Source organism: Macaca thibetana, chromosome 3 (genome assembly GCF_024542745.1).
Source record: "Macaca thibetana thibetana isolate TM-01 chromosome 3, ASM2454274v1, whole genome shotgun sequence".
Lineage (NCBI taxonomy): Eukaryota > Metazoa > Chordata > Mammalia > Primates > Cercopithecidae > Macaca > Macaca thibetana.
This window is the reverse complement of record NC_065580.1, coordinates 181,735,225-181,757,354: the sequence shown is the minus strand read 5'-3', so window position 1 is coordinate 181,757,354 and position 22,130 is coordinate 181,735,225. Positions and strand designations below refer to the sequence as shown.

At 38.2% G+C, this 22,130-nt stretch overlaps 1 long non-coding RNA gene across 1 annotated transcript in view; it reads right to left on the bottom strand.

Moving 5' to 3' along the window:
- The window catches only part of LOC126949666 (uncharacterized), a 102,008-nt gene that overhangs the window by 18,126 nt on the left and 61,752 nt on the right, over window positions 1-22,130 (bottom strand). The window contains exon 2 of the long non-coding RNA XR_007723867.1: window positions 253-360. This is a non-coding gene — a long non-coding RNA (uncharacterized LOC126949666). The remainder of the gene's footprint in view (window positions 1-252; window positions 361-22,130) is intronic.

Sequence of the window (22,130 nt, the reverse complement as noted above, 5' to 3'; positions counted from 1 at the left end):
TCTAACACATCTTAAGTGTTAATAAGCATTTATTTTATTTGACTCATTATTAATGCCTGACATGGCAGGTGTTGACATGTACATAATACCATTAAAGAGGGTCCAAAGGACCAAGTTATATTTCATGTTGTGGGTGGTACTTTAAGCAAACATATTTATCATAAAATGGAATAGCAATTTTTCTTTCTGAAAGTCTGAAGCTGAAAAATCATTTGACCTATCTCTCATGAATTGGAAATATCTAACACCAACCTTTAGGATGAGAGGATCATTTGGCTGCACTGTCTGCAATCCATTTGATTTCTGGGTGGAATTAGTTCATCTGGCTTGCTGGCCAGCTGTCCTATTCATTCCTGGATGCTGAAATCGTGAAATAAAATTGAGACGATGAGCATCCCATTTGAAGAAGAAGGAACATTCTACAGTCGAGAATATAAAAGGAGCTCCACCTTCTCTCTACCATATTTTAGGAAACAATAGCAAAAATCAGTATTTCTACACACTAAAAGTAGTGTCTATGCCTAACTATTACACAGATTTGCAAGGTTTTTATTTTTAAATCCTTGGATTTCATTGCCTTAAATTAACGAAAAGATGATTTTAAAATAGTGAAGTTTCCTTGGAGATATGCAAGAGCTAGACTGCAAATTCCATCCAGGGAAATGAGAGATCGTGTCTACCTTATTTCTAATGTGTCCCCAGAGGACAGCACAGTGTCTAGCATCTAGCAGATGTTCGGTAAACCTTCCTGGATACGTCAATGAATAAACACATGAGATAATAAGTGTTCACAATAAGTCCGAGCATTGTGGACTCCACCTACCAGTTAAGTATAAAGATAGTCTCATGGATATTAATATCCTACATGTATTGTTCCTAAACTATCCTTCTGTTTAATTGTAGGAAGTCAAGTGTTTTGTAGTTTCCCTACCCAAGTATTCTAACATCTCCGGGGGCACTTGTTAGTCTTTGTTGCTTGCTGCTAGGGCTAGCAACCCAGAACTCGCCAATCTTTGGCCCTTGGATTCATGGGAGAACTGTTTGGATTCATGGGAGAACTGTTCCAAGGTTAAAATATTGTTTTCATAGCCACTACTGTTATGGTCACAAGGGGAATCTCACATGCAACATGCCAGTGAAACTGGGCCTGTGCCTCTGTCATGAAGGTGGAGCGTCACTGGGTGGTAGAAATGATGCCCATCCTACATTAGGCTTAGCTAGTGCTTCTAATGGCAATTTCGGTTGAGTCTCAAGGAATAGGCATCCAGTACCTCACACTCTCACTCACCCCCATAGAGAATAAGCCAGAATTCTAAAGCTCCAGACACTAACACCAAGGCCTCTTCCAGGCTAAGACTCTCCTCTCATTGCCATCCTTCCTGCCTGTACCACATGGAGGCTCTTGCATTTTCCATGTCACTGAAATCAGAACTAGCGCTGCCTAAAATGCAAGATATTTCTTATTCTGGAAAATCTGCCATGCTTAGAATGTAATTCAGATAAAACCCTCACTGCCACCCTTGCAAAGTGAGAGAAACAGTGTTCCTTCTCTAGTATACTCAGCCAGGGCTCCTAGAACAAAGCTTCTTCAGTTGCAAATGTTATCTTGTTTTCTTTGATGGATCATTCAACTACCAGGTGAAATAAGGTAGTTTGGTCCACTTCCTGTAATCAGCTGGCAAACTATACCCACATCCGTTAACCCCCTCCCCACCCAGGACCTATTGCTGACTCCAGACCACTGGATTATGCCACCTCTTTTCTTTGGTGAGTTCCTTCTTATTGTTCCCTTTCCTTTGTCCTCGGAGATCACTCTCTCCCACCTCTAAAACATCAGATATGGCTGAACCTTTCTGGTGAGTGGGTTGAAATCTTTCTTTTCTCCCCTTAGATCCTACACAAAGGAGTGATTACAAAGGTGAGTTATGGATGCAAAAATCTTAATAAAATACCAGCAAACCAAAACCAGCACTACATCAAAAAGCTTATCCACCAAGATCCAATCGGCTTCATCCCTGGGATGCAAAGCTGGTTCAACATATGCAAATGAATAAACATGATCCATCACATAAACAGAATCAATAATAAAAACCACATGATTATCTCAATAGATGCAGAAAAGTCCTTCAATAAAATTCAACATCCCTTGGTGTTAAAAACTCTCAATAAACTAGGTATTGATGGAACAAATATCAAAATAATAAGAGCCATTTATGACAAACCCACAGCCAATATCATATTGAATGGGCAAAAGCTGGAAGTATTCTCTTTGAAAACTGGCACAAGACAGGGATGCCCTCTCTCATTGCTCCTATTCAACATAGTATTGCAAGTTCTGGCCAGGGCATCAGGAAAGAGAAAGAAGGTATTCAGATAGGAAGAGAAGAAGTCAAATCATCTCTGTTTGCAGACAACATGATTCTGTATTTAGAAAACCCCATTGTTTCAGTCCAAAAACTCCTTAAGCAGATAAGCAACTTCAGCAAAGTCTCAGGATATGAAATCAATGTGCAATAATCACAAACATTCCTGTACACCAACAATAGACAGAGAGTCAAACCATGAATGAACTCCCATTCACAATTGCTACAAAGAGAATAAAATACCTATGAATACAGCTAACAAAAGACATGAAGGACCTTTTCAAGGAGAGCTGCAAACTACGTCTTAAGGAAATAAGAGAGGACACAAACAAATGGAAAAACATTCCATCCTCATGAATAGGAAGAATCAATATCATGAAAATGTCCATACTGCTCAAAGTATTTGAAAGATTCAATACTACTCCCATCAAACTACCATTGATAGTCTTCTCAGAATTAGAAAAAAAACTACTTTAAATTTCATATGGAACCAAAAAAGAGCCCTTATAGCCAAGACAATCCTAAGCAAAAAGAACAAAGTCAGAAGCATCATGCTACCTGACTTCAAACTATACTACAAGGCTACAGTAACAAAACAGCATGATACTGGTACCAAAACAGACATATAGACCAATGGAACAGAACAGGGACCTCAGAAATAATACCACACATCTACAACCATCTGATCTTCAACAAACCAGATGAAAAAATCAACAGGGAAGATTCCCTATTTAATAAAGAGTGCTGGGAAAACTGGCTAGCCATATGCAGAAAACTGAAACTGGACCCCTTCTTTATATCTTATACAAAAGTTAACTCAAGGTGGATTGAAGACTTAAATGTAAAACCCAAAACCACAAAAACCTTAGAAGGAAACCTAGGCAATACCATTCAGGACTTAGACCTCGGCAAAGATTTCATGATGAAAATGCCAAAAGCAATTGCAACAAAACCCAAAATTGACAAATGGGATCTAATTAAATTAAAGAGCTTTTACACAGCAAAAGAAACTATCATCAGAGTGAACAGGCAACCTACAGAATGGGAGAAAATTTTTGCAGTCTACCCATCTGACAAACATCTGATATCCAGAATCTACAAGGAACTTAAACAAATTTACAAGAAACAAACAACCCCATCAAAAAATGAGCAAAGGATATGAGCAAACACTTCCCAAAAGAAGACATTTATACAGCCAACAAACATATTTTTAAAAGCTTAACATCATTGATCATTAGAGAAATGCAAATCAAAACCACAATGAGATATCATCTCATGTCAGTCAGAATGGTGATTATTAAAAAGTCAAGAAACAATAGATGCTGGCGAGGCTGTGGAGAAATGGGAACACTTTTACGTTGTTGGTGGGAATGTAAATTAGTTCAACCATTGTGAAAGACAGTATGGCAATTCCTCAAGGATCTAGAACCAGAAATACCATTTAACCCAGCAATCCCATTCCTCGGTAGATACCCAAAGGAATATAAATCGTTCTACTATAAAGCACATGTACATGTATGTTTACTGCAGCACTATTTTCAATAGCAAAGACATAGAACCAATCCAAATGTCCATCAATGATAGACTGGATAAAGAAAATGTAGTACATATACACCATGGAATACTATGCAACCATAAAATGGAATAAGATAATGTCCTTTGCAGGGACATGGATGAAGCTGGAAGCCATTATCCTCAGCAAGTTAACACAGAAACAGAAAACCAAGTGGGAGTTGAACAATGAGAACACATGGACATAGGGAGGGAAACAAGGTTGATAGATGCAGCAAATGACAATGGCACATGTGTACCTATGTAACAAACCTGCACATTCTGCACATTTATCCCATAACTTAGAGTAAAATTTTTTTTTAAAAGTGAGTGAAAAGATACTATGATTTGAATATTTGTATTTCCTCCAAAGTTCATATTGGAACTTCAACTCCAGTGTGATAGTACTGTATTAAGAGGTGGGATCTTTAAGAAGTGATATGGTTTGGCTATGTCCTCACCCTAATCTCATCTTGAATTGTAGCTCCCATAATTCCCACATGTTGTAGGAGGGACCTGGTGGTAGACAATTGAATACTCAATACCCATGGGAACAGTTTCCCCCATACTGTTCTCATGGTAGTGAATAAGTCTTATGAGATCTGATGGTTTTAGAAGGGGAAATCCCTTTCGCTTGGTTCTCATTCTCTCTCTTGCCTGCTGCCATGTAAGACATGCCTTTCACCTTCCACCATGGTTGTGAGGCCTCTCCCAGTCACAGGAAACTGTGAGTCCAGTAAACCTCTTTTTCTTTTTAATTTACCCAGTTTTGGTTATGTCTTTTTCAGCAGTGTGAAAACGGACTAATACAGAAGGTGATTAAGTCCTGAGGGCAGAACCCTCATGAATGAGATTAGCGATCAGATAAAAGTGCTGGAAGGGACTAGCTAGGCCGATTTTGCCCTTCCATCTCTTCTACTAGGTGAGGACACATAGTTTTCCCTTTTTGCTCTTCCCCCTTCCACCATGTGAGGCTGTCACCGTGAGAGGATGCCATCAGTGGAACTAGCCCTCAGAAGATGCCAACTCTGCTGGCACCTTGATCTTAGGCTTTCCAGCCTATAGAACTGTGAGAAAAAAAAAAAATTCTGCTATTTATAAATTACCTAGTATCCAGTATTTTGTTATACTAGTACAAACAGACTAAGACAGTCACCTACTATAAAATGCCAGCGTTCTGCTATTTTAAAAGTAAATATGAAGCAAAATGCACAAGACACTTTGTAATGTTTAGGTCCATGATTTGAGAATACTCAAATAGCATAGACATGCTGGTGAGAACTTCAGTGATAGATACTACTGTTCACTATACAGTACATCTCAGACGGTCTCTGCATTACAGGGAAGAGGTGGTTGCTGGGAGGCTTAGTGTCTTGGATATTTTGTGTTGCTATAACGGAGTACCTGAGTCTGGATAATTTATGAAGAAAACAGGTTTAGTTAGTTCACAGTTTTGAAGGCTGAGAAATTCAAAAGCATGGCCCTGGCTTCCAGTGAGGGTTTCGTGCTGCATCAAAACATGGTATAGATCAAAGTGGAAGCAAACACGTGCAAAGAAGCAAAACCCAAGGGACCTCTTTGCTTTTTTAACAACCCACTCTCACAGGAAGTAATTCATTCCCACAGGAAGTAATCCAGCCTGGCCAGAGCAAGAACTCGTTCACTAACGTGAGAACAGCACCAAACCATTCATGAGAAATTTGCCCCCGGTGACCCAAGCACCACCCAGCAGGTTTCACCTCCCAACACTGCCACGTTAGGGATTAAATTTCAACATGAGTTTTGGGGAAGACAAACTGAAACAATAGCAAAAAGGTCAGCTGTAGATCTACCTATTTTATCTTTTTTGTTTCAAATTGAAAGCTATATAATTATATTGGTATAACATATATTTTTAAATATTAATTTGATGTTACTCCACTATAACCCCAGAATTTTCCAAACAAGGCAATGGGTGACCTTTGTAACATTTTTGAACAGCATTTTTTTTTGTTTAAAATAATTGTTTCTGCTATGTTTCAATCCATGCTTATACATATCTTTTATTTAACACTTATAGGACATTTTATTTAATTTAGTCATTTTATCTTTCATTGAAGATGAACTTACATGAAACCTGTGTAGTATTGGCCAAACTTTATTTTTAGGTGATATCAGGTTATAGCACTTTTCCTTCACCCAGAATGGAGAAAAATAAGTAGTGGCTATTTTCAGAGGAAAGATAAATGTATGCAAAATATCAATGCCATGGATGCAAGACCTCTATTTATTACCTCTTGGGTAACTTAAGAGGTTAGAGACTGAAGAGAAAACCATCCTGTATATATGGCTTTGGGAATTTGGCAAGAAGTGAAAGGAACATTGTAAGATTAAGGACTGCAGAGTAACTTAACATGCCTTATGATATGTAGAAGCAAAGGAAGAAAGGAGGGAACACATGAATGATGCAGTCCAGGATTTACCACAAGAAGCAGGAATTGATTGTTCATATGTGTGTCACTCTAATTTCCAGATATCTTAGTGTCTAACAGCAATTACATCCCAAAAGAACTGCAATGATGATGTTTATTGGGTAACCACTGTGCCAGGCCAGATATTTTTGCATATGTCACCTCATGTAAGCCTCATAAATCCTCAGGTATCACCACCCTTTTGTTCAGATACTGGAACTGGAGCTCAGAGCATTTAAGGGATTTCTGTACAGTCTGAAAAATAAGGATCGGAGGTCAAATTCTAATCCAGGACAAACTGTTAACTATGCCTTCTTTGACTTTAAGATAAGAGAATAACTCAGAATTTTAGACATTGAATAGGCAAAAAACCTCTAAATTCTCCAGTTCTGTACAGGTATTTTCTAAAAAGCATCATAATCACTGTCGTCATTGGGAAGAAATGTAGATCAATCATCTCAGTGCACTTGGCTTAGTGCTAGCAGTAGCTTTAAAGGCATTAATAGACAAATTTCCTTGACTATGGTTTTAGAATCACTAAAAAAGCATTGAGAAAAGTTATTTTCTGGGTAACTTTCCCCATAATTTAACTTAACCTTTATTGGTTAAGTAACTTTCTGTTCAAATCTTTATGATTTAGATTATGAACTTAAGGTGGAAATAATTGTTTCTTATCAAATCACAATGATCCTCTCTATCTATCTATTCACACATATATATTTGACCTCAATTTAATTGTCTTAGAATGAGGTTCTGCATTTATGTTAAGATATTTCATTTATTTTAAGTAGATTATTCCATTACCAAACATGTCTTCTGTATAAACTGAATCACAGCCAAGTAGGAAGTGAATTCTATGCAACTGAACTGAGCCTCTCTGGCCAGCCTTGTGTGAACTGAGCCTCTCTGGCCAGCCTTGTGTGAACTGAGCCTCTCTGGCCAGCCTTGTGTGAACTGAGCCTCTCTGGCCAGCCTTGTGAGTAACGAGAAAAGAGTAAAAGAGGGAGGGGAAGAGTTTGATGATGGTGATTTGGTGCCTGGAATAGATGGGGTAAAATTGTCAGACTTAGTAAATAAAAATACAGAACACTTGGCTACAGTTGAATTTCAGATAGAACAAGGCACAGTTTTTTAGTACAAGGATGTTTCAAATATTGCATGAGACATCCTTATATTTTAAAATCACCCATTGTTTATTTAAACTCATATTTAACTGGGTGTCCTATATTTTATCTGGCAACCCTAGATGAAGGCTCACACAGAACAAATATAACTAGCATTGGGTTCCAATTGCCACGTGTCCTTTATGCGCAGATTGGCAGGCTTCTCCTGGGGTAAAGTAGAGGCTTAAAATTGAGGCCGCTTTTGCTCACTGCTTAATAGTGACAAGCTATTGATAGCCGGGCATTGCCAAATTCTCATTAGTTGCTAAAAGTCAGGAACTACATTTAGAAAAAAGCGGCTCGCTTATGGAGAGGTCATCTCTCCAATAACCTCAAGTACCAGGAACACAGCTGAAGCCCAGGAAGCAAGGGAAAAAAGGCCTCTGAGGACTCAAAATAGAAACCATGTGCTAAAGCTCATGCTCTTTTCTCTGAGAAGAGGCCCTCAGACTTGCACTCAGTGTAATTTGCTCTTCTTTTAGACACCGTGCAAACAAGTTCGGTTGTCTGGTTTCCCACCCAATAGAGATAGAAGGCAGGAAATTGCAAAGTGGGCAGGATGGCTATGTAGACTGGGGGTCCGCCTTGTGGCAAACAATCTGGTAAAAACACGTGCACACACATACACACACACATACACTCCACTATATGCAACAATCCCCACAAAAATTCAGAAGAAACTGTACCAAAATGGAATTTGTGGTTATTTTCTAGTAATGAGCTTACAAGTGGTCTTATTTTCTTCTTACACTTTTGAAATATTAGCTAAATTTTTTACAAGCATGTTTATGATCAGAAGAGGCAATACAGATATTTTCAATAAAAGAAAATTTAAAAATTATTTCTTGATTCTCTCAGGAGAGCTCTGTTCACACCTCTATTAAAAGCATTTCCCAAATGGTAACTATATGCCAGACATTTATTTGTCTTTGTCCTTTACTGACTTGTAAATTTTTGAGAGCAGAGTTAGTGCCTTTGTAGCCTTGTAGCCTCAGTTATCAGCATCATCTCTAGCACACCAGTGCCCAATAAATATTTGTTGAGTATGGAATGAAAGTCAAAATGCATAGTATTTCTATGGGCATCTAGACGGGGAATTCTCCACACCTCAGAATCCCAGGGACAGCGCTCCACTGTGGTCTGCTTTGCCATTTGACTAGGATAGAAGTCTACCCTAAGTCCACAATACGAACCAGAATTAAGATTGCATTCTCTGTTTTTAAAAGCACAGAAGAATTTATTCTGGCAAAGTTTCTTTTGAAATGGTTAGCATCTTTTAAAGTTTTGGCTTAAAGGAATGAGTATAAGAAATTTTGAGAATTCTCTTACTTTTAGTCATTTATTTAAAAATCTGGCTGTATCTGGTAATTGAGGATCACGGGCTAAAGACATGGGACATGCTCTCAGAGTTGCACTATGGAGGTAAAATGCAATCTGTAAAATATTGGCTGCAGAATAAGACCATGTACAGGTTCTAGAAGAAGAAATGAGAGACTCCTATATATAATGATTTATGTGGCATCTCTACAAAGCTATAAAGCATGTGCATTTTTGCAAATAAATAAAAATGTGAAAAACACCAAAGCTCTACTTTCCTTATAACCAGTTTCCTTAATGACTCCCCCTTCTCAGTGCCACACAGGGGGATTGAGTGTGGTCTTAAAATTCTACTCTTTTTCAACCCAAACGAAGATTAATTCAGTTCATTCAGAAGAAAGAGAAATGACTGGATTACATTTACAAGTGCTAAGTAGAAAAAGAGTAGAATTTTAGTCTGGGTGCGGTGGCTCACACCTGTAATCCCAGCACTTTGAGAGGCCGAGGTGGGAGGATCACAAGGTCAGGAGTTCGAGACCAGCCTGGCCAATATGGTGAAACTCCATTTCCACTAAAAATATAAAAATTAGCTGAGCGTGGTGGTGTGCACCTGCAATCCCAGCTACTCGGGAGGCTGAGGCAGGAGAATTGCTTGAACCCGGGAGGCAGAGATTGCAGTGAGCTGAGACGGTGCCACTGCACTCTAGCCTGAGCAATAGAGCAAGACTCTGTTTAAAAAAAAAAAAAAACTATGACTGTTTAATCAGAAAGAAATATATGAGTGGCTGAACAGTGGATATCATGGCAGAGATATGTGACAATACTGAATAGGATGATTCACCGTCTATTATTTATGTTTTATAAATGATTTCAAAGCACATTTTAGTAACTTGGAAGGGATTCTCAAAGTGGGACAACAGTGTTGCCTTCCCACCGTCTTATTATTAGGAAATGATTTCCCAGCTTGCCCACAAATGCATCAGGCCCTGCCAGCAGAACCCCTTTACCCTAAAAAGCAGCTATTCAAAATTAAAATGCACATGAGGACATTTTTCACTACCGTCAACATGGGTATCAGTATTGATGAACAGGGCTAAGCATTGGTAATTAATGCAGAGATACATTTGTACTTTAACCATTGAATTTGGCTCCTTTTCCACATCTGTAAAACGTTAAATAGAATGATAAAGTTACCTGATTTGTCTTTCATCTCTTTTCTTTCTCTACTCCTTGAAGGTAATGCCAAGGAAACACACACACACACACACACACACACACACACACACACACACACAGAGAGAGAAAAGTAAGTCCAAAGCAGGCAGCAGGATAAAGAAAGAAAAAGTGACAAACAAATAAATGATTAATCCCTGGAAAATTTAAATTTAATAGTGAATATGGACAACTTTCAGCTTATAAAAGAAAAACATCCCGGCCGGGCGCGGTGGCTCACGCCTGTAATCCCAGCACTTTGGGAGGCCGAGGTGGGCGGATCACAAGGTCAGGAGATCGAGACCACGGTGAAACCCCGTCTCTACTAAAAATACAAAAAATTAGCCGGGCGCGGTGGCGGGCGCCTGTAGTCCCAGCTACTCAGGAGGCTGAGGCAGGAGAATGGCGTAAACCCAGGAGGCGGAGCTTGCAGTGAGCCGAGATCCCGCCACTGCACTCCAGCCTGGGCGACAGAGCGAGACTCCGTCTCAAAAAAACAAAACAACAACAGAAAAACATCCCTTGTGCAGCAAGCCTAAGATGCTCAATTGTAAGAGGTGGTAAGGCTGTAAGCCTAATAAATAACTCTAGGAAAAGTTTTAAAACATTGTTTTGATTTTTTAAATATCTAGACCAATGTGTTTTTAAAAAGTAGAAATAATGGAATAAATTCCTAATATTTCAAAGAAGATGTCAAGAAAGATAGTGAAGCCTTCCTAAATCAACAACCTCCATGTCACTCCTTAGACATAATCATCTTTTTGTATCCCACATAAAAATCTTTGGCTGTGAAGTGACTATACGGTGCTCTTCCTGCCCAAGTCACCACTGAACTGAGAAGGCTGATAGGCCACTGCTCAGGGGGCAGTTAATGATGTTACACAGGAAGCATGGCGCCCAAGTTTCTAACCAACAGTGAATCAGCTTGTTAATTACATTCTGAGCAGTGAGTGACTTTTGCTACCAAAGGGGATTTAAAGAACCCTTTCCACACTGCTCCAGAGATGTGAATGCTGAGCTTACAGCCATGCAATGAAGTATATGTAGCACTGAGTATCACACAGCCTCACACAGTACTCTAAGAAATAGTGAAGAAAAACAAATCCTCCATAAAAATCAAGTAAAACTATAAATAATTAAAAATTGCATTTGGAATAAATGCACATGAACACTAAGTCTAATTAGCAATAAGGTCTTCTCACACACACACACACACACACACACACACACATTCCAAGGCAGACTTTGTAAGACAACGAATAATTTTTTTAAAATGCTGTTCCCTACAATAATGCTGATTAAAGATTGCTACCAGCTTCTTACCCCAGAGAAAGTGGAGAGTCAAACTCTGATGCCCATATTTGCCCATATCATGTCCAAGAAATTATGGTAATTTGTGAATCAGTCACTACTAACAAACCCATTTGTCCTCTTCATAAAGCCTGGAGCTGAAGAATCTGCTGTTAGGATTCGATGGACAGATAATGTAGAACAACAGACCCAATGAGTATTTGCTGAATGAACGAACTTTGGATTTAGAAAGCCTTCTATACCAGATGGATGTTTCTGATGTTCTGAATGGAGAAAAACAAGTAAAGAGGGATCCTTAAAGTTTCCTCTTGTGATAGGGCTTATTTCTCTTTAGATGTGCTACATACTATACTATGTTCTTCACATTCAAGATGAAACAGGATAAACGTCCTAACAAACTTCACCTCTCTGGCCTTGACCTTTTAGACATATTTTGGTTCTGGTCTTGGCTTTTGGATAAGTATCTATATAGAGTTCATCCCTCACAGCCAGTTCAATCTGGCTGAACATTATGTCCAGTAGAGGGCTCCCCAAGAGACTGATTTGGCTTAGAAGTCCTTTTGACCCATTCTGTTGGCAAAGTTAAAGGTTCAGACAGGTCCATCCTGATCCTTTCAACTATTTCAAACCTCCTATGCCCCTGAAGTGTTCTCTCCCTTTTTTTTTTTTTCTTTTTTTTCTGAGTTCTTTTGAGCAGGGATAATTAGCAGGTGTATTAGTTTCCGAGGACTGTCATAACGAATTACAAACTGGTGGCTCAAGATTATAGAAAATCATTCTTTTATATTTGTGGAGGCAAGAGTCTGAAATCAAGGTGTCAACAGGTTTTCAAAGACTCTGGGAGAGAATAGACAAGAATCTTGTCTATTCCAGATTCTTGACGTGTAGCTACGTAACTCCAATTTCTGCCTCTGTCTTCGTATGATCTCTCCCCTGTGCTTTCTCCCTTTCTATGTATCAGGACATTTTTCATTGAATTTAGGGCCAATCAAGATAATTCCAGATGATCTCATCTTGAGATCCTTGACTTAATTATCTCTGCAAAGATCCCTTTTGCGAATAAGGTCACATTCCCAGGTTCCAGGTGGACATATCTTATGTGGAAACCATCATTCCATTCACTACAGCGAGTGACTCATCTTCAGATTTGAAGAGGTAAATAATTTGTGGTATTACATTTGGTACTCTAAACATTTATTTTAAATATTCTGCTTACCTTAACTTTATGTCTGTTTTTTAAGTTATCGCTTTAACTTATTATTATTGTCTTCATTGGTAGTTCTCTAGACCAAAGTTTTTCAGTCACGGCAGGATTGACGTTTGGGGCTGGATAATTCTTTCTCGTGGGAGGATTTGCTGTTCATTGTATTGTGTTTAGCAGCATCCCTGGCCTCCACTCCCCAGGTGCCAGTAGCATTCCACCAGTTGTGTCAATAAAACATGCCTCTAGAAATTCCCAAATGTCCCTGGGATCAGGAAATTGTTCCTGGTTAGAAACCACTGGTCTACTTTCTAGATGGGACTATCAGAAATTACACTGAAACACTACAATTCATCTAAATAATAACTCGATTTCTATGGCTAAAACTTGTGCTCTGAAAATATTATGAAAATGTTTTATTTTATTTCAGTTCAGAATAATGAGTTAATGGAACATTTTCCCAGGGTACACATAATTTTCAATGGCCCAGTCTCTACTCACATAGCAAGTGGTAAGAAAAGAGTCTGTCTTAGTTCATGCTCTCCCATTTACTTACCTGTTATTCAAAAACAGGCAGAAATCTGCTCATTTCAACCAGATAGGCAAAAGTGAATTTCTTCATAACAGGGTTTGGCAGAGAAATACATATGATATCCATTAATGAAGTAAAATTGCAGAAAAACCACTTCTGTATACAAAGATAAAAAATATCAACGATTCACCTTTATTGCCATTAGGATCAACATGGAACACTGAAACAGTGGTTTTATTATTAATTCAGAAACATCCAACCCACTTATGAGTTAAAGCAAGATATTAGGCACAGATCTATGAGCTATTAATATTGTCTGTTTTAATAAAACATATCAGAATGTACATTAACAAAAGTTGGCTTCAAGGCTGTAGACACCTTAGTAAGCTAGACAATTTAGTAAACTCCAAAATTGTCATTGCCCCATTCTCCAACCATTTTAAATGTTTTAGACCTGAAATAAAGGCCATCCTGAGTCTCAGCAAGAACTCATTTTTGTTTAGAATTATATCTTATTTTGGCTAACCGGATTTTTATCTACCAAACTTGTTTCCAGCATTCAAATCCACATTTAAAAAGTTAATATGGCCAGGCACAGTGGCCCATGCCTGTAATCCCAACACTGGGAGGCTGAGGCGGGTGGGTCACTTGAGGTCAGGAGTTCAAGACCAGCCTGGCCAACATGGTGAAACCCTCTCTCTATTAAAAATACAAAAATTAGCTGGGCATGGTGGCGATCACCCGTAATTCTAGCTATTCGGAAGGCTGAGTCATGAGAATTGCTTGAACCTAGGTGGCAGAGGTTGCAGTGAGCCAAGATCATGCCACTGCACTCTAGCCTGGGCAACACAGTGAGACTCCATCTCAAAAATAAATTAATCAATTAAAATAATAAAATAATAAAATAAAATGAAAGTTTAATGTTACTACCATCAGAAATATTTTTAAGATTCCCAGTTTTCCAAGACAATTTAAAAAGATAAAGCAAAAATATTTTGAGTAATGATAGCATCTTTGCCATAAATATAAGGTCTCTCAAGGTAACCACTCTGAGAAGGACAATAAGCATTTGGATTTATAAATGTTGGTACTTTAATAAATTGCATTACTTTACAGATCCAATCTATAGATGACCCATTAGCTAAACATTCTTTGAAAACAGAAATCAGGTTTTTTTCTAGAGCTATAGCTAACAATACCAATTTCAAACAACAATTATAATAATTTGTTATGAGAGAAGATCTTTTTGAGCTATTAATCAACTTAATTGAGAGGTAGCATAGCATACTGAGTAAAACCAAGGGCTTAGTGGCCCAACTGCTAGGATGCAATTGTGACTCTGTCAGTTACCGACTGAGTGACCCTGGTTTTCTACTCTGTAAAATGGGCCTAATAATAGTAACAACCTCATTAAGTTGCTGTAAAGCTTGCGAGTTAATGCATATAAAGCATGAAGAATAGGGTCTAGTATGTAGTAGATATTCAACAAATGATTATTTCTGTGATTGTTTCACTTTTCTCATGTCTCTTTTTATTTGATATGATCCAATTCCCTAAAGACTTCATGTTAAGAAATAAAACATTTGACTACAAAAACTTTTGGTAAGCTACGCTTTTTGGTCTCCTAGTTTGTCTTTATGACTTTTGGGATCCATATCTTTCTTCTGCATTTTACAAGTTCTGCTTCAATCATATTTACTTTCATTATACATTAAGTCATATTGAGACTACACGATAATACATGACATTACATAAAAATTTGGTTAGCCCAGAGTAAAGAATTTAAAGTTATCATTGGACAGATAATAGAAAGGGGAGGAGGATTATTTTGTGTGACATAAGTCAAACATGGTGAAAACCATGTAATGCTCCCTCATAGAAGCAGGTTTTCACTAAGGGGCTGATGATATTTAAATTGCATGAAATGAATACTTTCCCTGGGATAGTTTTGACCACACAGTATTTATTTTTTTAATTCACAATATTTTTTGGATCAATTTTTAAGGTGGTGCTTAAGTGATTAATTTCGTAATCATGACATGCCTATCTACTCCAATGTAGGAAAAATCTTTTTATCTCTCAATATTCATAAATAATAAATGAAATGTAATTGAACTATTATAAATATTATTGATGACAGATGGAAACAAACTTCTGAGTTCATCTCTTCCTAATCCAAGAGAGATCGAACAAAAATACATATACTATGTGGGAAATTACAATTCAAGTATTAGAACTTCTTTGTTTAGTTAGTTATTTGCCTCATGCAGGTGATAATTTTCAAACCTAGAAATCATTTATTTTAAATATTCAAAAATTAATATAGAAAATAAGGCTACTAAAATTTTCCAAACAATTTACAAAGAATTCTTGAGGAAGAAAAACAAACTTGAATGATCTGCTTCCTCATTACCATAAAAAGTTGTTTTGTGATGAACCCCTTTGATTCTAAGGATAACAATCAATGACAATTATTATCACAGGCAAAATTTCCAGAATGTAAGAAATGTTTCCTATTTCCTTAAGTGGTTTTAAAAAGATTCATCATGATCGAATATAATTTTAGTGAACTCTTAATTTCAGAATAACATAAGATGTCGCAGTGAGAGAATATGCTGAAATCTTTTAATCTTACTTTTATGCATAAGAGTGCATACAAAGCATCTTTAAGTCACCCTGAATTGGCATAAGGTATTGATGATTTGGGGTATGTGGTTGGATGCTACCTTAACATGGTGACAAAGATATACAGAAGATAAAGAAAGAAAATGGAAAATGGAAAAATTCCACCATTTGTACATAAAAAGCATGAGGCTACATATGTTGTCTCTATGCATTGTTCTTCTCTCCAAGGCTCCGGGAAGGAAAAGGGATAAAAATGATCCTTGTTTCCCAGGCCTGTACTGTACCACTGGCCTCTTCAATATTCTCCCGTTTGGCTGAGTTTATCTAATTTAAAAAATGACACAGTGTTTACTTTACACACATTAAAGGGAGTTATGTTTAAAACATATAAACTAAAATATCTAGAATATCTATAACTGAATAATAAAAGAAGACACAAAACCACATATAAAAAATATTAACAAAAAACTTGAGTAAACAACTCACCAAGGAAGAAATCCAAGCGGTAAGTAAGTTCATGAAAAGATACCCAATACCACAAGTCATGAGGGAAACCCCAGTTAAAATCAAAGTAAGATATTACTACACTTATACTAGAGTGCATAAAACTTTAAAAGCTGAAAATACAAAGCACAGTAAAGGTGTAGAACATCTCGAACTCATACATTTTTCTAGTAGTAATGCAAACGTTATCATCACTTTGAAACGTAATTTGAAAAATAAGTACATACTTAACATATGATCAATCAATAGATCCTCTAAGTATTTACCTAAGAGTAATGAAAACCCATGTCCCCATAAAAACCTCTATGTGAATGTTCACAACCTTTTTACTCATAATTGCCTCAAACTGAAAACAACACGAATGTTCATCATTAGTGATGGGGTGAATGGATAAACAAATTGTGATAACTCCATTAAACAAAGTACCACTCAGAAGCAAAACTAGGTGAAAAACTGATGCAAAAACATGGATGAATCTCAAAAACATCATGCTAACTGAAGAAAGCCAGACACAAAAGCTTATATGCCATGTGATTGCAGTTACATGATTATCTGAGAAAAGCAAATTTAAAGGGACATAGATCAGAGACGTGATTGTCAGGGAGTTGGATATGAGGGTAGAGAATGTGCTACAAAGAAGTATAAGGGAAATTTTTGGAGTGATGGAAATATTCTATGTATATCTTGATGATATTAATGGTTATACAAATACCTACATTCATCAAGATTTATAAAGCTACATGTTAAAAAAAATGGTGAATTTTAGTGTATGTGGATTGTATCTCAATAAAATCAACTAAAAAATCAATGCAATATATTTGAGATCACCCCGACACATGGGATAGTTCATTCCAAACCTAAACTCACTGACACAGAACCAAGCCATGACCAGAGAACAGATGTAGATTATCATCATTTATTCTAGCTTCCCATAAGTCCTTAGTATAACCATCCAAAACCTGGTAATGCTATTCCACTTGGTTTAAAAAATTGACAATTTCCCTAAGGTCACCGCATTAATCAGAATAGACCAGGTATACTATAGTAGTGTATTAGTTCATTCTCATGCTACTGTAAGGACATACCTGAGACTGGGTAGTTTATAAAGGAAAGTTTTAATTGACTCACAGTTCTGCATGGCTGGGGAGGCCTCAGGAAACTTACAATCATGGCAGAAGGGGAAGCAAACACTTCCTTCTTCACAAGGCAGCAGGAGAGAGAATGAGAGGTTAGGGAAGGGGGAAGCCCCTTATAAAACCATCAGATCCTTTGAGAACTCACTCACTATCATGAGAACAGCGTGGGAAAAACTACCTTTATGATTCAATTATCTCCACCTGGTCCTACCCTTGACACATGGGAATTATTACAATTCAAGGTGAGATCTGGGTGGGGACACTAAGCCAAATCATATCAAGTAGCAAACCCCAAACTTCAGCGGTTTAACATAGTCCACATTTATTTCTTGCTCATGTAAATTCTGCTGTGAGTTTCTGGTGACTCCCCCAGGGTGTCTGTTGTCCATGCATTCACTCAGTGGTCCCAGATGAGTTACTTTCCACCATGCTAAAGTTGTATTGTCTGTAGCACGCACTTTCTCAGTCGATGCAGCAGGAAAAGAGAATGCTTACGGTAACAATTAAATGCTCTAGAGTGAAAGTGACAACACAACACATATCATTGCTTCTCACAAAACTTTACCAGGAGCTGGTTGCATAGTCCAGCTTAATTTAAAAGTCAAAGAAGTACAATTTCCCCTTTGTGCCAGGAAGATGAGGATAGCCAGCTTAGGATAAGCACCAGAAGTTACTAACACCGTTCTTTTTATTTTATTTCACAATATATTTTCTGCTGCTTCTTAGTCAAATAAATATTCATGCACACTTATTCTTCTGAGCCATGAAGTAGCAATGTATTTCTAGGCAGAAGCAGTATGGTACCATGTTCTTGCTGGGAATATCGTCATTTAACCCTCAATACTGTTGCAGTGGGGTAAATTAAGCCTGCCGAGGGCCTAATGTTTTCTCCTAGGATTTCCTGTTGAGTTTTGGTGTCTAGAGACTGACGGGGATTAGCGTTGCACGCTCCCGCTTAGTCTTCTTGCATGTGGGAATTTGGGAGCAATTAATGTCATCTCTAATGACAGAGGAAATTAACTCTGTGTGTTAGCTATGTGGATAGAACATACTCAAAGGTTCAGATGGCAGTCTGAACTTCTGAACTTTCGGGAGCTAAATACACACTTAATTCTTTAGAGATTCCTGAAGACAAAAATTAAAGAGGGTGAATTCAAAGAAAGAAATGCTTGCAGCTTTTCTAGGAGGAGCTTTGAAGTCACCACGGAATGAGTCTGAGAATCTACACAGAATCTGTATCCTGTAGGAAGAGGAGTTAAGGTCAGATCATTGGTGAAGTGGAAGGTTCTAACGTGAGAGGCAGGTACTAACTGAGATGGTGGAAAGAGCAAAGCTGCTGGAAATGGGGGCAGTGGATTAATAGCGGGGGATGGATGTGGGACAAGCAGACGTGATCTCAATCATGAAATGTGCTTTTGGAGAGTGGTTTAGGTTTACGGGTCCTTAAATCTGTCCCAATTTGTCCTTTTCTCATGGAAATAATGAGAGCACTATTTGTCTTTTGAATCCATTATACAGAGTGAGTGCAACATTTAAGGTGGTCAAAAGAAGATCTTTTCCCACAAACTTAACTACCATGTTCTTTTCACTAATGATAACTCTAGTGAAAACAAAACAACAGCAAAATGTGTGTGTATGAATGAACGTGTGTGATCTGAGCACATGTAACACAACTAGATATAAAATAGGTAAGCAGAAAAACCCTTCAGTGACAGTTTCCATTATGATGCAACATAGGAATGAGCTATAGTGTAACCTGTAGAAGCAGCAACATGTGGTACTTATTTCATCGCCTTTGCTCTACTGCATGCCAATGGCAGACAATGTTAAAGGAGCACAGCTCTCTGTTCTATGAAGCCCAGGCCAGGTCTCAGCATCCTTGTCAACCCAGCACTGGAAGTAGCCACTAAATAAACAAATAAACAATCAAATTTTGCACTCGATTTGAGAGCTACTTTCTATCAAACACCAGCAAAGGATTTCTGAATTTTGAACGGTGGTGAAAACTCTCTGGAGATTTTTTTTCTTTTCACTAAAAGCCTGGTAAGATTATGCATTTCCCTTTTGCTTGCTTTTCTTACTCTCCTCTGTCTTTTCTTGAAAAAAAAAAAATTGTATTAAGCACTAACCACAACAACCTGCATGTGTCAGGTGCTGGAGATAAAATTGTGAACAAGGCACAGTGGGAAAATTCTAAGTAATGCCCAGCCCTCATAACCAGTGACTTCTGGAAAGATTTTCCTCACTTTGCTGAAAGCTATAGGAACCCAGTTTCATCCCACCATGTGGCAATTTCTAGCCTTCTCTACCCCCAACATTCCAGTTAAAACTATGTCATCTATTGCCTGGACAGCTGTAGGAGCCACCTGGGTAAATCTCTACATTCACTTGGATCCTATCCAATCCATTTTCTGCCCTGGAGCCAGAGCAATTTCATATTCTCCTGTTTAAAATGCTCCACTGGATTTCCCCGACTCTTAAGACGGAAGCTAACACTGCTAACATGGCTGCCAAGGCCCTGTATAATTCGTTCCATACCTGTCAATCCAACTTCATCTACCACCCCTGTCTTTTTCACTGTCTGTTATCCAACCACAGTGCTCTTCCATTTCTCAAACTTACCCTTTCTGCCTTGCAGCTTTGTAGCCTGCAATACTATTTTCCCACTTCTCTTTCTAGTTAACTCTTCATCATCATTTAAATTTTAGTTCAGAAGTCACTTCACCTACTGCCCACCCAGCTACATTTTTATTAATCTCATGGTATCACGTACCTTTCCTTCTTTCATCACATTTAAGGATAATTCATGTTGTCTGTTTGATGATTTGATTAACCTCTGCCCGCCTCATTAGCCTATAAGCTCAGTGATGACATAATGATTGCAAGGAAAATGTCCGCTTTGATCTTGTGTGTTTAAGCATGTGTGCGTGTGCATGCACACGTGGGTGTCATATGTCTAGCACATAGTAGCTGCTCAACAAATACTAGTGGCATGAACGCAGGAGTAAACAACTCACTGGTTGCATGAATGAACCAATAAAGATAGCACTATTACTGTCCCCAGACCTTACAGTCGAATGGGAAATAGATAATAAATAGACAATTTGAAGAAAGTTTGATGAGTTCTGTGAGAAGACAAGTGTAGCGTGCTACAGGCAAACATAAGAGGGATACTGAATTCCAATTCGAAGAGGCCACTATAGTAGAGATGAAGAGGAATTATATAATCAAGAGTTACAATAGACATATTCACAGAAATGGAGCAGTTTCACATATCCAGCCCTTGTGGGGCTATGTATAGTAGTAAATAAGAACAGAAATACAAGCTGTGGAAATTCTGCTGCAAAGACTGTATTTTAAAGTCTGAACTCTAAATGGCTGCAAACAGAGGGAGACTGAGAATTATTCCAATTAGCACATCTGTCTTGACTCAATGAAGTGACTACACTGAGTCAAATCCACATAAAAACAGAGAACACAGAGGGAAGTCAACCCATGATAAAAAAAAAAAAAATTCAAATAATGACACAGTAAGAGGATCAGGGTCAAAACTGAAGATACCTTCCCCCTAAATGGTGCATAGCTAGAAAAGATTAGTAGGGGACAGGTACAGTGGCTCACACCTGTAATCTCAGCACTTTGGGAGGCCAAGGCGGGTGGATCACAAGGTCAAGAAATCGAGACCATCCTGGCCAACATGGTGAAACCCCGTCTCTACTAAAAATACAAAAATTAGCCGGGAGTGGTGGCGAGTGCCTGTAGTCCCAGCTACTCAGGCTGAGGCAGGAGAATTCTTGAATCCAGGTGATGGAGGCTGCAGTGAGCCGAGATCGTGCCACTGCACTCCAGCCAGGCGACAGAGTGAGACTCTGTCTCAAAACAAAAAAAGAACGTAGAAAAGATTAGTAGGGGACCCAGGGATCTCATTTTAGTTAGAGCTGAGCACTGTTTCTGGGCATTTCATACATGTATGCATAGATATGCTTTATATACATAATAGAATAAATTAAATATAGTTTATTGTAAATTACAGATTGGTCATTCTGAAGTAATACTCTTTATTGCCGTTGCGAAGTCTCAATTAAAAAAAAATTAGTTACTGTTAAACATATATTCGGACACAAACAAATCCAAACAGCATATGCAGTTCAACTCCTGAGATCCAAGCCAAGCAGCTCACATTAGATGACTGTGCTTGAACAAGATCTGTTCCTGATGGTGAGCGGACCACTTGTCATTCACAAGTACATGTACACTTCAAACAGCTTCGCTGTAGATTTGCCATGTAGCTTCTAAGGCCAGAGAAAGGGAGTCCCCTGAGAGTTTTTTTTTTTTTTTTTTTTAAATAATGGAGGCCAGGAACACTAGTGCAGAATGTAAATGTCAAGTCACAGAACCCAGTTTTCCCTAACTGTGATCACCCAGATTTGCTGTAGGGTGGCAAATGACTGCAGATTCCAGGGGGAGAGGCCAAACAGCTGTCACTACCCTGAAATGGAAGTCAGAAAAAGCATTCAACAGTGTCACCCTGCTGCAAGCATGTCAGGAGCTGTCCCCAGAGACCTCATCTTCCTCTTCATCCTCAGCGAAGGAAATTGAATGTCACTGGCGAGCACAGAACCTCCCTCATTTCACCATTATCTTCTCATTTCCAAAGATTCTTTGTGTCCTTTCTAAAAGTACTAAAGAAACGCTTAATGATATCTAGAAATAGTGTTTCTTTCTTGCACCCGGAACTTTTCCTGCTCTTTGGAAAGTAACACTT